This window comes from Urocitellus parryii, chromosome X (genome assembly GCF_045843805.1).
Source record: "Urocitellus parryii isolate mUroPar1 chromosome X, mUroPar1.hap1, whole genome shotgun sequence".
NCBI lineage: Eukaryota > Metazoa > Chordata > Mammalia > Rodentia > Sciuridae > Urocitellus > Urocitellus parryii.
This window is the reverse complement of record NC_135547.1, coordinates 22,877,725-22,892,524: the sequence shown is the minus strand read 5'-3', so window position 1 is coordinate 22,892,524 and position 14,800 is coordinate 22,877,725.

Sequence of the window (14,800 nt, the reverse complement as noted above, 5' to 3'; positions counted from 1 at the left end):
CTAGTTGGAATCATCTACATGTGAATGTCCAGTTTTCCCCGCACCAACTTTTGAACAGGTTATCTTTTTTTCCCAATGTATATTTTTGCATATTTGTCAAGAATCAGTTGGCTGTAGATACATGGTTTTGTTTCTGGGTCCTATATTCTATTCCATTGGTGTGCATATCTGTTTTTATATCAACACCAGGCTGCTTTTGATACTACGGTTTTGTAGTATATTTTAAAACCAAGAATTGTGATGTCTCCAGAATTGCTCTTATTGTTCAGGTTTATTTTGGCTTCTTAGTGTCTTTTGTGCTTCCATATGAATTTTGTATTAATTTTTCTAGTCCTATACAGAATGTCATTGGTATTTTGATGGATATTTCATTGAACTTTAGATCACTTTTGGTAAAATGACCATTTTAACAATATAAATTCTCCCAATGCATGATTATGATATTTACATCTCTACTGTTTCTTTTTTCTTTCTTTTCTTTTTTAGAGGCTGTTGTGAATGAAAATACTTTCCTGATTTATTTCTCAGCAAGTTAATTACTGATGTATAGAACAGCTACTGATTTTTCTTATGTTGATTTCGTACCTTGCTACTTTGCTGAATTTGTTTTTCAGTTCTAAGAGCTATTTGGTAGAATCTTTAGTTCTAAGTATAGAATTATATCATCTTCAAACAGGGATAATCTGAATCCCTTCTTTACTACTTGTATCCCTTTTATTTGTTTCTATAGGTTAAGCACTTTGTCTAAAATTTCAAGTATTATGTTGAATAAGTGTGATTAGAGTGGACACCCAAATCTCATTCCTGATTTCAGGAGAAATGCTTTCAGGATTTTCCCATTCAGTATGATCTTGCTATGGGTTTGCCATATAGAGGTTTCAGTTTGTTGTAATTTGTTCCTTCTTAATTTATTCAGGTATTTCATCATTGAAATATGTTGAATTTTATAAAAGGCTTTTTCTGCATCTATTGAGATGATCAAGTAATCTTTGTCTTTGATTCTACATATGCACTGTGCTAATGTTTATTGATTTGTGCATGTTGAATGATACTTACCTCCCTGGGATGAAATTAACTTGATCATGATATATAATTTTAATGTACTATTGAATTTGATTTGCAAGTATTTTATTCAAGATTTTTACATATATATTTATTAAGGATATTTTTCTAACAGTTTTCTCTTTTGTTATATCCTGATCATGATTTGGTAGCAGGATAATATTGGTTTCTTAGAATAAGTTTGGAAGGATACCTTCACTGTGTATTTCATGGAATAGTTTGAGGAGCACTTGGATTAGTTCATCCTTAAAAGTCTGGTGAAATTCAGCAGTGATTCCACCTAGGATTTGTATATAATATTGGTTCAATTTGGTAAATTGTAATTATTGACAATTTTTTCCATTTTTTCTAGATTTTGCAGTTTATTGTGATATAGTTTTTTGAAATACTGCCTAGTACTCCTAGAAATTCGGTGATATCTACTGTAATATTCCCTTTGCTATGTCTGATTTTATTTATTTTTGTGGGTCATCCCTCCCTTCCTTTTGGATAATTTATCTAAAGATTTGTCAATTCTGTTTATCTTTACAAAGAACCACACTTTTGTTTCATTGATCTTCTTTGTTGTTCCTTAGTCTCTATATCATTTATTGTTCTCTGGTCTTTATTATTTATTTCTTCCTGATCATTTTGGGTTTAACTTGTTCTTATTTTTCTAAGGTCTTGAACTTATCATTTGACTATTTGTGATCTCTTGGTACTTTTTCTTAATATTTATTTTTTTAGTTACAGATGTACACAATACCTTTATTTTATTTATTTATTTTCATGTGGTGCTGAGGATCAAACCCAGGACCTTGCACATGCTAGGCGAGCTCTACTGCTAAGCCACAACCCTAGCCCTCTTGGTACTTGTAATGTAGGGACTCATAACTATAAACTTCTATCTTATTACTGCTTGTGCTGTATCCCCCAAATTCTGCTATGTTGTGGTTCTGTTTTTATTTTATTCTAAGAATTAATTTCACTCCTAATTTCTTCAATGACCCTCTTTTCATTTAAAAGTTTATTGTTTAATCTCCAAGTGTTTGTATAGATTTTATAATTTATCTTAGTGTTGAATTCTAGTTTCATTCCATTAGAATCTGATAAGATACAAGAAATTATTTTAATAATTTTGAACTTTGAAAACTTACATTATATCCTAAATCATGATCTATTCTAGAAAAAGGTACATTTATAAATAAATATAATGTGTATTCTGCATCTGTTGGATGGAATATTCTGTATCTATAAGTTAATTTGATAGTGCAATTTAACTACATTTTTTAGCACCAGGGATTGAACCTAGGGGTGTTTTAACTACTGAGCCACATCTCCACCCCTTTTTTATATCTTATTTAGAGACGGGGTCTTGCTAATGATAACGTAACAAAAAAACAAACCATATAAAGTAAAAAACAAAACCAATAATAACCACAAGGCCAAGAAAAAACAGAAAACGGGCAAAATAATATAGAATGAACTAAAAATTTAAAAAAAAATAATTTAAAATTAAAAAGAACAATTGAAAAGGGGGAATGTAGAAAAAAGGCAAAATACAAAAGAAAAAAAGAAAAACAAATAGAAAAAATTAAATACTAAAAGGAGACTAAAAGAAAGAGGGAGAAACGCACATAAACAAATTAGTGATAGCAAAAAGGTTTTAATAGAAAATAATAACTTCCTCTCTAATGAAGTGCTTGATTGTATGGGCAACAGATATTTGCAATCTATGCCAATAAGAATTTCCTTCCATGGATTCTTAGTATGTACATCCCTTGGAGAGAGCAAAGTCTGGGAGTATTCAACCCTTTCCTTTCTTTTCAGTGCTTGCCAGGCAATCAGCCAGAATTGTTTTTGGCCAGAGCCAGTTGGAATACCTCTCAGCTGCCCTGCATGTAAGAACAATCTAGGGCAGAACTCAGAGCACCCCAGGCAAAGCTTTACTCAAAGAGTTATTTGAACTGCATGCACACACAAAGAGCAGGGTAGATGCCAATATTGCAGTGTGTCACCGAGCTAGAGCAGAGTGCAGAATTTATCTGGTACAGATTCCCTTCAGTGCCCTTTGCACTGTACACTCCAAAGACAGGGCTGATGTGTGACACTGAAGCTTTTCATGTACTCACACACCATTCTTGCTGTGTGCTTCAATATGGGGAGGTACTATGAAGTTGCAACTATCTATGCTAAGTGCAGAGGTGGTGGCAGATTCTATGCAACCCATCACCCATGACTCAGGTGTTCTGAGAATTAGCTCCAGTATTAAATCCATAGGACTGTTCATTCTTCCAGACTCCTGTAGTTGGCTTCCCAAATTATTACTTGTAAAGAGGAAATATCCCTTGTTCCATGACTCATCATAGTCTACTGTCCCAATGTGTAGGATTCTCTGTGGGGCTTAGGGTGTAGCTCAGTGGTACAGAACTTGCCTAGCATGCATGAGGTCCTAAGTGCAATCCTCAGCACCAGGAAAAATAAATAAATAGAAATCTCAGTGGGATTTTGTTAGAGGTTCTTCCCTGGGGCCACACTGACTGTTGAAGCAGCTGCCCACTGACCCAGTAATAATGATAATGCTAGAGGACAAGAGATAGGAAAATATAGAGACTTTTGACTCCCAGAGCAGTTAACTCAGATCAGACTTTCTCAAGATGAATACACTAGGAAGTACAGAAAACTTTCACAGAGCTCATTTGCTATGCAGATCTTGGTTTATTATATGTTTAGACTGTATTTCTGCACAGTGCTGATTCCTATACTAGCAGTGTTCATGAAGACTCTCCCTCTTTAATCTGTATGTCCTCCCTCTGCCACACTGCTGTGTAATTGATGCTGGGGTATTGAATGTGACCCTATTTCATTATCCAAATTCTGTGGGATTCTCCAAAGTCTTTGTCCACTATTGAATGTAGGAATTCTCTCATAGTTATGCCCCTCAATATACAAGTACTTTCTAGTTGTTCTGATTCTGTCTTATGGCAAAGCAGGCAAGTACCTCCTCACAATATCGTAATCCTGATAATTCTAAGACTTTGGATCTATTTTTCTCTCAAACTAAAATCCCATTCCTGAATCTCAGAAGTGACCTCAGTACATGTTATCTGTCTTCTTTGATGTTAAAATCTTCCTACTCAACTGATTCTTGGTGCACCCCTTACACCCAGAGTTTTTGTCATCGTGTCACATCTGCCTATCACACCATTCTATCCTTAAGAGGCCTCGCAAATTATATTCAACTGCTAGGATTGCCAACATTTAGCTATTGTCTGTGATTCTATCTGGGACCAGGGATAAGAACTAATAAAATAGAGATACAGTGCATGACCAAAAATCAAAGAATTCACTAATCTATGGAAATAAAATCTATTCTCTTGATTTAATTAGGATTTATCTTCTCTATGTGGATACCAAGCAATACTTGTAGATACTAATGGTTAACTAAGGCCACATAAACATATAAGGAATTTCAGGATGCTAATAGGTACAGCTCATTCATAAATAAAAGAGAGGTAACATCAATTTAACAGAAAATTCATGTGTAGTCACACTCAAACAATGAACTCTGAAGTTATCCATAATATACAGTAAATAAGTTCCAACAGTTTACACATACTCTCATACAGTGATTGGATACATTACTTAGTAGCTGGCTAAGCTAGCAGCAAATTGATGCAATTATCTATGCAAGTGAGCAAGTGATCCAATTATGTATATAATTATGGCAAATCATTAATGCTGATAATGATGGGAAAGATGATTCCATAATGACTGAGCCAGAAAAGAAAAAAGGATAATTTGATTTGGAAAACATGAAACCACTGAGAGCATCTGTGGGCAACTGAAAGCTTTTGGATATTCACATGACAGGGGTCAGAGGCAGTGGAAAGGACTCACCCAGTGAATTTGGTATTTCAGTAAATAGAAGCATAGACCTTCTATAAAATAAGAAAGACGTAGGTTATAATGAAATTCATGAAGCAGAGAATATGATTCACATTATGAATAGTCTTATTTTAACATTTCACAAGATCTCAGCATCATTATATGCTATGAATTTTCTCCTGAATTTTAACTGTGAGGAAATGTTGAGTGATTAAGAGACTCATGAGTTTCTGTCCCTCATGGGGATATATGCATATATCCAATCTAGAGTATATCCCTTAAGACCCTACTCTAAAAGTTATAAAGCTCACCAAGTTCTGCATAAAAGAATGTGTCCATAGAAACACAACAACAAATTGTCACCCCAAAAACATCCAGCTTCTTCTATTTATAATGTAATTTACTGTTTTTACATGGCAAATATTCCTCTTCATTTATCTATCAAGCTAGCCACCTTAGCCTAATGACTGAATCATTTACTTGCTTGTTCATTCTTTCATCTGTTTTATCATTCATCAAATAATCATGATTTTGAACATCTATTTGGTTGGCACTAATATGTATGTAATTAAATACATACATGGGTATATAACATGGTTTATGTCCTCAAAGCACTCACCACTCTAATGGAAAAGAGAAACTGGTAAACAGTCAATCACAAAAGACCATGAGAAAATTTATTTCTGTGTTAGCATGTGATAAAACAGGAGCCCAGAAGAGAATTAATAACCCGGACTAGAGGCATCAGAGAAGGTTTTCTGCAGTGAATAACATCTGAGATTGAGACAAAGGGCAAGTAGGAGGTAGCTAAACAAGGATACAATAGTGAACAAAGTAAAACATTAGCACCCAAGATCATTAGTGTAAGGAAATACATACAATAAAAATAATCTACATATTTATTAACATTTGTAATTAATGACTAGGATGAAAAACATAGAGCCAGGTGTAGGAATAGAGGAACATGGGTGTTACTTTAGATAGGATGTTCAAAGGGGTCTGGCAGAAATATTTGAACAGACTTGAATGATATGAGGAAGCAAGACTTGTGAATATCTAAGGGAAGAAGTTTCTGGGCCCTGAGGCAGGAGTATGTTTAAAGAGTTAAAGGACTACGAGAAAAGCAGTTGTAACTGAAGCTGAATGAGGAAAGATAAGAGACAGAGAGAGAATTAAATCAGAAAGCAAGTCAAAAGGGAGACACATGGTGCCTGTATGCCATGACATGGATTTTATTGTTCTGGATTTTTCTTGGACCTCAGGTGTACAGAATTAAAATTATCATTACTTTTAGTTCAGGTATACTACCATTAGTTATGAATCATTTTTTCATCTATTTAATTTCTTAATAAATATCCAAGAATCCATGCCCAAATCCCAAACTGAAAGATTATGTGAATATTATTAGACTCCCCCACCTCCCACAGAGGTAACACTATCCTGAATTTTACATTTACCACCCTTCCCTTTTAATGTATGTTTGTGCTTGTGTGTATTCCTTTAAAACATTTCGATTTGTTTTTGAATTTTATAAAAATATCATATTCTACACTGTATTGCTTTCCCCACTCAGCACTGTATTACTAAGGTTCATTCATACTTATGCATTTAGCTATAGATCATTTATTTTCACTGATATAATATCCCATTATGTTTATATCCCTCAAAATATTTATTCAATATCTGTTAATGAGCATCCAAGTAGTTCCCAAAATTTTGCTAATATAAATAATGCCACTAAAACTTAATGTTTATCTTCTTGGGCAAATAGACTGAAATATCTCTTGGAATACACTAGTGTTAATACTAGGTGATAGAATATACAAATGTTCAGCTTTATAAGATAATACCAAGTTGTTTTCCAAAGCAGTTAGACCAAATACAATTCCCACCAGCAATGTATAAGTGGTTTACAAATATATCTTTTCTAATACTTATTACTGTCAGACTCCATCCATTTTACCAATAAATCAATGTAAAATGGCATCCAATTATGATCCTGATATAAGTGAGATTACATATTTCCTCATGTTTATTGACCATGTATGCTTCCTTTTCTCTGAAGCACCTAGTCCTACCCCCACTTTTTTTTTTGGTGCTGTTGCTGGGGATTGAACCCAGGGCCTTGTGCATGCTAGGCAAGCACTCTATCAACACAGCCATATTCCCAGCCCCAATTTTTATTGGGCCCTTTTTTCCTTGTCCTAACAGTTTCTATGGTTTTGTTATATATTATTGATATAAAGACTTTTTATTATGTGTGTTCCAAATGCATATTTTTATACTAGTATACATATTGTCTTTCAGTTTTTTTCATGGTGTTTGTTGATGAGCAAAATATCTTTTATTCAGGGAGTGATGTCAACAAGATGGTAGGATAAAACTTCCCAATACTTCTCCCTCTCAAAAGTATCAATTTCAACAACTATACAAATATGAAAATAACTTCAAAACAGCTAAGGAATCCAGATAAGGGATGAGAGAATCTTTCTGTAGCACCAAAATAAGAAAAGATGTGTCAAAGTGGGTAGAAAGCAATTCCACATCACCCACATCACTCCTAACCCAAGCAAGACAGCACAGTTCAGAAAGAGACACCTGTATAGGGAATGTAAAGTGAAATAAGCAGCAGACTACCATAAACCTGAATACCAGGCCTGTTCCAGTAAAATATAGCATAATGATATTCCCCATATCCCTGGGATCCAAGACAGGACCCATAGCAGCAAGATAAAGGCTCATCCCAGGCATCATCCTGGCCCCTGTGGACATAGACAGCAAGCTCATACCTATAGACTCTGATTATAGGTAAACACCTATAGACCCATCTACTAGGTGCACCTCAGTGAACCGTAGCACCAGGTTGGTTATCCCCTATGAAACCAGGATTTACGCTCATCCTCACAGACCTCACTTGACTGAAAATATCTCGATCAATGGCATAGCCAGAGAACAAACAGATAAATTTGGGATTGCTTTAGTAAGAGTGTAGGAAGGAGCACAGGAGCCAAGGTTGGGTTTTGTCAGGCTTAATTCTGCTCTTCCAAATGTATGGAGCTTTTGATACTACCAGTCCAGACTAATGTCACTCCCCACTCTCAGAATAGTATATAATAGAAAGGAAAGAAACATCATTTAGGAAGAATTCACAATGGGAAGGTAATCTCAAAACTTAGAAGAAACTTAGAAGAAAACATTCACAATCAAATGATGGAGAAAAAAAATGTCAGTTCTGTTCTCTAGACACATGTCACATACCACTAAAGTCTTATTCAACCATGTAGACTGTCTGCGCTGCCCCAATCATGTTGACCTTTATATGGCCTACAGTATCAAAGTAAAAGATCCTTTTTCTTATTTATGAAAATACTATTACATTCTTCTCTCACTTTTTTAGGTGAAATGATCCTGTCCATTCTACAGGAAAAATAATAAAAATTTATTTGCCTAAGAAGTAATGAGCCATTTATTTTCTTTAGGAAGCAACTGTGAATACATTGCCCTTTATAGTATTCAGGACTGTCACACACAGTTATGCAATGAACATAATGCCCAACTATAGAGATACCAAATTGCTTCTCCATACACCATCATGTTAATGTCCAGTGGACTCAGAGAACCTCAGGAGATCCATGTGAATATGGTTAACTCTAATTAGGCAAGAAATTCTAAGGGACCACAAGACATCAATAGTCAGAATAACTGTGACTCCCTGGTGTTTAAGTGAATGGTACATTTAAATATAAGGCATCAAAATGGTTGATCACAGCAGGAAATTCATTAAGTACAATTAATTATATTTTTGATAACCTCAGATTCTTACAGAAATTTTTCAACTCTAATGAGACCTGAAAATGTGACCAAATTACAGGTCCATTTATTAATGAACATGTGTGGAACCCAGTTGGCTCAGGCCATAAAATTTAAAATTTAAAAGCACAGTTCATGCAGTACATTTAAGGAACCTCACATTCACAACCTCTCATGTCACTACATAAAACTGCTCCCCCATCCTACCTCTAGCTTACATGGATTTTATTTGCCTTCAAATCCTGTCTCTAAGTCCTTTATCATATACCTTGATTTAAACTCACTTGATAATGTATTCTTTTCTCTCTGACATTTTTATTCATGTTTCCTTCTTTGTCCACTTTATCATTATGCATCACAAAACTCTAAGAACCAGTTATTTTAGTCAACTTTTTTTTGCTGCTGTGACTAAAACACCTGACATGTACAATTTTAGAGATGGAAAAAAATTATCTTGGGGCTCACAGTTTCAGAGGTCTTAGTCTATAGACAGCAGGCTCCATTTCTATTCCTTGGGGCTCTAGGTGAGACAGAATATCATGCCAGAAGGATGTGGTAAAGGAAAGCAGGTCAGGACATGACCATCAAGAAGCAGAGACAGAGACTCCACTTACCAGATACATCCCCCAAAGGCATGCCTCCATGGACACACCTCCTCAAGCCACACCCTACCTGCCTACAGTTACCACCCAGTTAATCCATATCAGGGAATTAATTCATTGATTGGGTTAAAGCTCTCATAACCCAATCCTTTCTCCTCTAAACCTTCTTGAATTGTCTCACACATGAGCTTTTGGGGGACACCTCATTTCCAAACCATAATACCAATCTATACAGCCTCCAGAAATGTAGGGTACTTCAAAGGAGGAAGAAAGTATCTGAAGATTCCCATGTTTACAACTTTTTCCTACATCACATATGCAATACAATTTGATGTAATTCTTAGAGAATAATATGTATCACTATGCCTACATGTAGCTACTAGAAAAGGCCTATTTAGCCTAATATTGATAGAAGTGGTTCAAATAGCTATCATTTGACTTAAAAGAGTCTCTCATTTTATGTGTTCCAAGCCTATTTGCCCCACAGTAACTTCAAAAGAAGTTGAATAACTTTGAATATTTTTACACTATTAAGCTGTGTGTAGCTATAAAATATGGAGGTATTAATCAGCATCAAGCACTGTCAAAGCTTTATTTGGTTAACAATATCAATAACATACTTATAGGATCATTGTTGTTAGGAGGTAGGTTGACTTTTTATCCAGGCAAATAATTCAAGTCTTGATTTTTTTCATTATTCAGTGTCAATTTCACCACCTTGAGTCCCTACAGTAGAGACTGCTAACTGTTACTCAGTTTTTTTTTTTCTTCTTCTTTTAGTACCTCTATGTTTTAACTGGTCATCCAGAATTAAGCCTACATTCCCTAAACTACCCTGAAGGCTAAATGTGTCCATTAAATTCATTCTAACCAATGATTATAAGCAAATGTGGTAGAAAACTTTTAAGAAATGCCTTTATAGAGGGGAAGGTGCTCTTTTCTTGGCCCCTTTCATACTTTGTGAAGTCTAGAATAAATTGCTTTAGCTAGAACTAAAGCAGCCACCCAAGAATTTGGAATGACCTTGAGAATGGATGCTGCACATAACTGAGCAGTAAGATGGAAGGATCTTGGTTCTTGAAACTTTGATACTAATACACACTGTAACAGCTAGTTCCAGTATCTGATGAGTGAGTAATATGTTGTCTTGTTTAAGCCCCTTGTAGATTGCTTTTATTGTCAGTGGCAGCCAGACCTAATCCAAACTAAAACAATTGCCATTAACTAAAACTTAAGCATCTTGCTTCAATCAGCAATACAAAATCTCTATAGTTGAGGCACATGCCAGATAGCTGAAGCTTAAATCAACAACTATCTAATTCATAACAAACCCTAAGTTAAAACAACTAGTAGTTGAGAACTGAATAAAAGACATGCTAGTCATCTGGTTGGTGTGGAGAGTGGGGATTAAAAGGTACTATGTATAAGACTTAATGAGAGAGCAAGAGAGTTAACTAACTTCCTTGCAGATTCTGTTTTTATTGGCTGGATAAGAATTACCTGTGGAACTGATGTGTAGGGCAAACATAATTTATTTTTCAAAACCAGGGTACTAAGATAACAGACATAAACTAGAACTGTCCTGGACAAATTAAGATGTATGGATATTTAGCTTTCTGGGTCAGACTTAGATCAAGTGGGGACACATTTCTATTTTATTTTTTTAGTTATTAATATAATTATTAATTTTATATATTAATTTTTCAAATAAAAGGATTTCATTTTGACATTTCCATACATATATATGATGTGTTTTGATCATACCCACCTCTCCAGTATCCTCTATTACCCCTCATATCCTCTCCCCCAGGCTCCTTCCCCTCCAGGAATGGGCCCTATTCTACTTTTATGTTGTCTGTTCTTAACTTTTACTTTATTCTTTTTCTGGACTCCACATATGAGAAATAATGTGATAATTTTTCTTTTTCAGACTGGCTTATTTCATTTCACATGATATTCTCCAGTTCCATCCATTTTCCTACAGATGACATAATTTCATTATTCTTTATGGCTGATAAATTCTATATTGTGTATGGATACCACATTTTCTATATCCATTCATCTATTGATGAACACCTAGCCTGATTCTATAACTTGACTGCTGTGAATAGAGCTGTGATAAACATGGATATGCAGATATTTCTTATGTATATTAACTTTGATTCCTTTGGGTATATACTCAGTAGTGATATAGTTGTATCATTTTTAAACTAAAATACCAATGGAATGCTTAAAAAGTTCCTTAAATTCTTATATTTTTACCAAACTAATGTGTGTTAGTCAACTTTCCATCACTGTGATAAAATACCTAAGTAAAACAAAGTAGGAAAGATTTATTTTGGCTCATGGTTTTCAGGGAATCAATACATATTCACTTGGTCCCACCACTATAGATGTGTGGGTGAGGTAGATCTTCATTGTGGGAAACATGGTAGATTGGTCATCTCATGGTATTCAGGAAGCAGAAAAAAAGTAGAAGGGGGGTGGAATCCCCAAATCCCCTTCAAGGAAATGGCCTAGATGATCTACTTCCTCCAACTAGGCCCCACCTTCTATTTGTATCATCTCTGCCAATAGCATCACCAGCTGGGGACCAAGTCTTCAATACATAAACCTTTGGGGAACATTTACGGTCCAAACCATAACACATTGGAAACCGAAATTACCATAAAAAGTAATCTAGTCAGTCAACAAAATAAAAATTAAAATTTTGTTTGCAATTTTTAAGTATAAAGAGCTGATTTCAAAATTGATAAAAGATGGTTACCATATGTATAACTGATACATCCTACTGATTAAAACATTCATTCAAATATCCGATGTCTCCAACAAAGTATGTAAGTTCCTTTAAACGTTAGCATTCTCATTTAGCTGTTACACACAAATTCATTCAGCAGTTACTAAATGCCTGAGTACATAAGTAGTCACCTTGATGCATGATAAAATGAACAGGAGGTTCTATGGCTCTTAATAGCTACATATTTTCATGAAATAACTGTTTAATTTTTTCCCTTATATTTTTTGTGTGTTCATCTCCTCCTCTTTTTCTTTATTCTTCAGATAAGTCTAGCATTAATCTGAGTATGGCTAGTTATCAATTCTGACTTCACAATATTAATACAGAGTCATCTAATATGCTGGATGAATTATTAGACTTTAGTTTTATGTTCCAATAGGCTGCTTATCCTACTTTGTTTTCTTCTTATCCTTGGGCATGGCAGAAGCACATTGATAAGTATGTGTATCTTTCTGCTAATGAACCCATCAACAACAGATGCAACATTGCTGATTCTTATCCCTTATTATCAACAACCCTTGATTCTATCCATACATCTTTGGTAAACATAGTATGTACCATATATACACACTACTGAATATTCCCTGTGTAAATGTTTTTGATTAGCCTATTCTACATTTAATATAGTCTTTAAATACAACTCTATAAAATATACTATGTTGAACTCTCCATTTGAAGTCCCACCCATTCATTTGGCATCATTAGCCAATATTGATAATGGAAGCTAAACCTTTTGATGGCTTAAAATTCACTGTTTGCAAATGAGAGGTCTTTATACAGTTCAGGCTCCAGATCCACAGAAAGAGAATTTAATGGAAAGTATTTCCTAATGCTTTAACTTTAAATTGCTCTCCCTTCAACCCCAGCCTGTCAAGCAGTTAATGATCATAAACAAATGCTTGAATGCACTAGAAAGATTGCTATTTAAAGCAAAATTACAGTCAATCTTTTGGTACAGCAAATTTTTCTTGAAATGGGAATAATCGTCCCCTAATTCCTATGTTTTGAAAAGGTGTGTGTGTGTGTGTGTGTGTGTGTGTGTGTGTGTGTGGTTTATGAAAGCTTCATCCCCTCCTTAAATTCAAGTCAACAGGCATTTATCAAGTGCTTAGAATAATCTATCCTCCCTCTCACCAGAGTGGGCAGAGGAAATTGGCCCCCTTTGAAGCAGGGGGCAATTCCTCAAACAATCCACTATGGACAATAGGTAGGATTACATTGTACTAGCATGGTCATATCCGTAGAAACCATGTAGACTGTGGGTAAGGTAGGGGAAAAATGAATCCTGGAAAAGGGGTTATCCTGGTTATAAAATAATAGGCTTTCATTATTAACATGTATGTAGAAGAAGCTTAAAGAGTAGATCTTGTAAGAAACCACTTCATTTTTAAATTTTAGTTTTTAAAATTAAAAAAAAAATCAGAACAGAAAAGAGGCAAGAATCTTTCCTTTTTGATTAGGAAACTTTTGAACAAATCTAGGTTCACTACTCAACTACCAAAATAACATGGTTGAAATGAATGAATTTGTTAAAGTTGTTCATTTTTTCCACCTAAGGAAATTGTACCACCATCTACCCAGTTTCTCAAAGCATAAACCTAGGAGTCATTCTAAATTCTTCCTTCTAACCTCACCTATTAAATCTAAAATCTCTTCACCAAACCACTGCCCCAGGCTCCCTCATATCAGTATTTTAATTTCTTCTGGTCACACAGACCATAGGATTATTTTAACATCTTTCTTTCTGTTATATTCCATATAAAATTGATCAATGAATTTTATCAACTTTTCCTTCAATATTTGTACAGAATCTAATCATTTTTTAATATCTTCACTACTGACACCCTAGTCCAAATTATCATCGCCTGTAGCATGGATTACTGATATAACCTCCTAAATAGTCTCTGTGTTTCCTCTTTATAGATAGATAATAAAGTCTATTATCCACACATCAGCCATAGTGTTCCTGTAAAATCTAAGATGTGTGATAACTCCTCTACTAAAAATGTTCCCAGGGTTTCTGATCCTGTCTTAAAATTAAAGATTTATAATAATCCAACATAAGCTTCCTCATTGTAGACCAATTCTAATCTCATTTCATTCTTCCCCTCATCCATTCTACTCTAGATATATGTGGCTCTTCCACTGTTCCTCTACCATGTACATTACTACCTTCTAAAGATTCATCTGCATAGATACTTTCCCCACACAACTACATAGGTTGCCACCATATTTTCAAGTATCTTTTCAAATGTGCTTTTATTAGATTTTCCCTAGCCACATTTTTAAAAAATTTATTCTTTTTAGTTGTATACAACACAAGGATATATCCTGACATTATCACAAAAGCATGGAACAAAATCAGCTTCTAACCAATCTTTATAGAATAGAAATCCCAAACTCATCCCAACATGCCTTTTACATCTTATCCAACTTTACTATTGCTCATAGCTCTTTTTGGGCAGATTACATTTTACTTCTCTGTTTTATTATATGCATTTTCCCACTAGACTATAGGTTCCCTAAGGGTAAAGATTATGTATTGTTCACTATTCTATCCTCAGCAACTATAATAATGCCCAACACAGAAGAAAGAGACACTCGAAATTTTGTTGGAAGAATGAATGAATGAACAAATCTGATTCATCAGCAATTCCTGTCA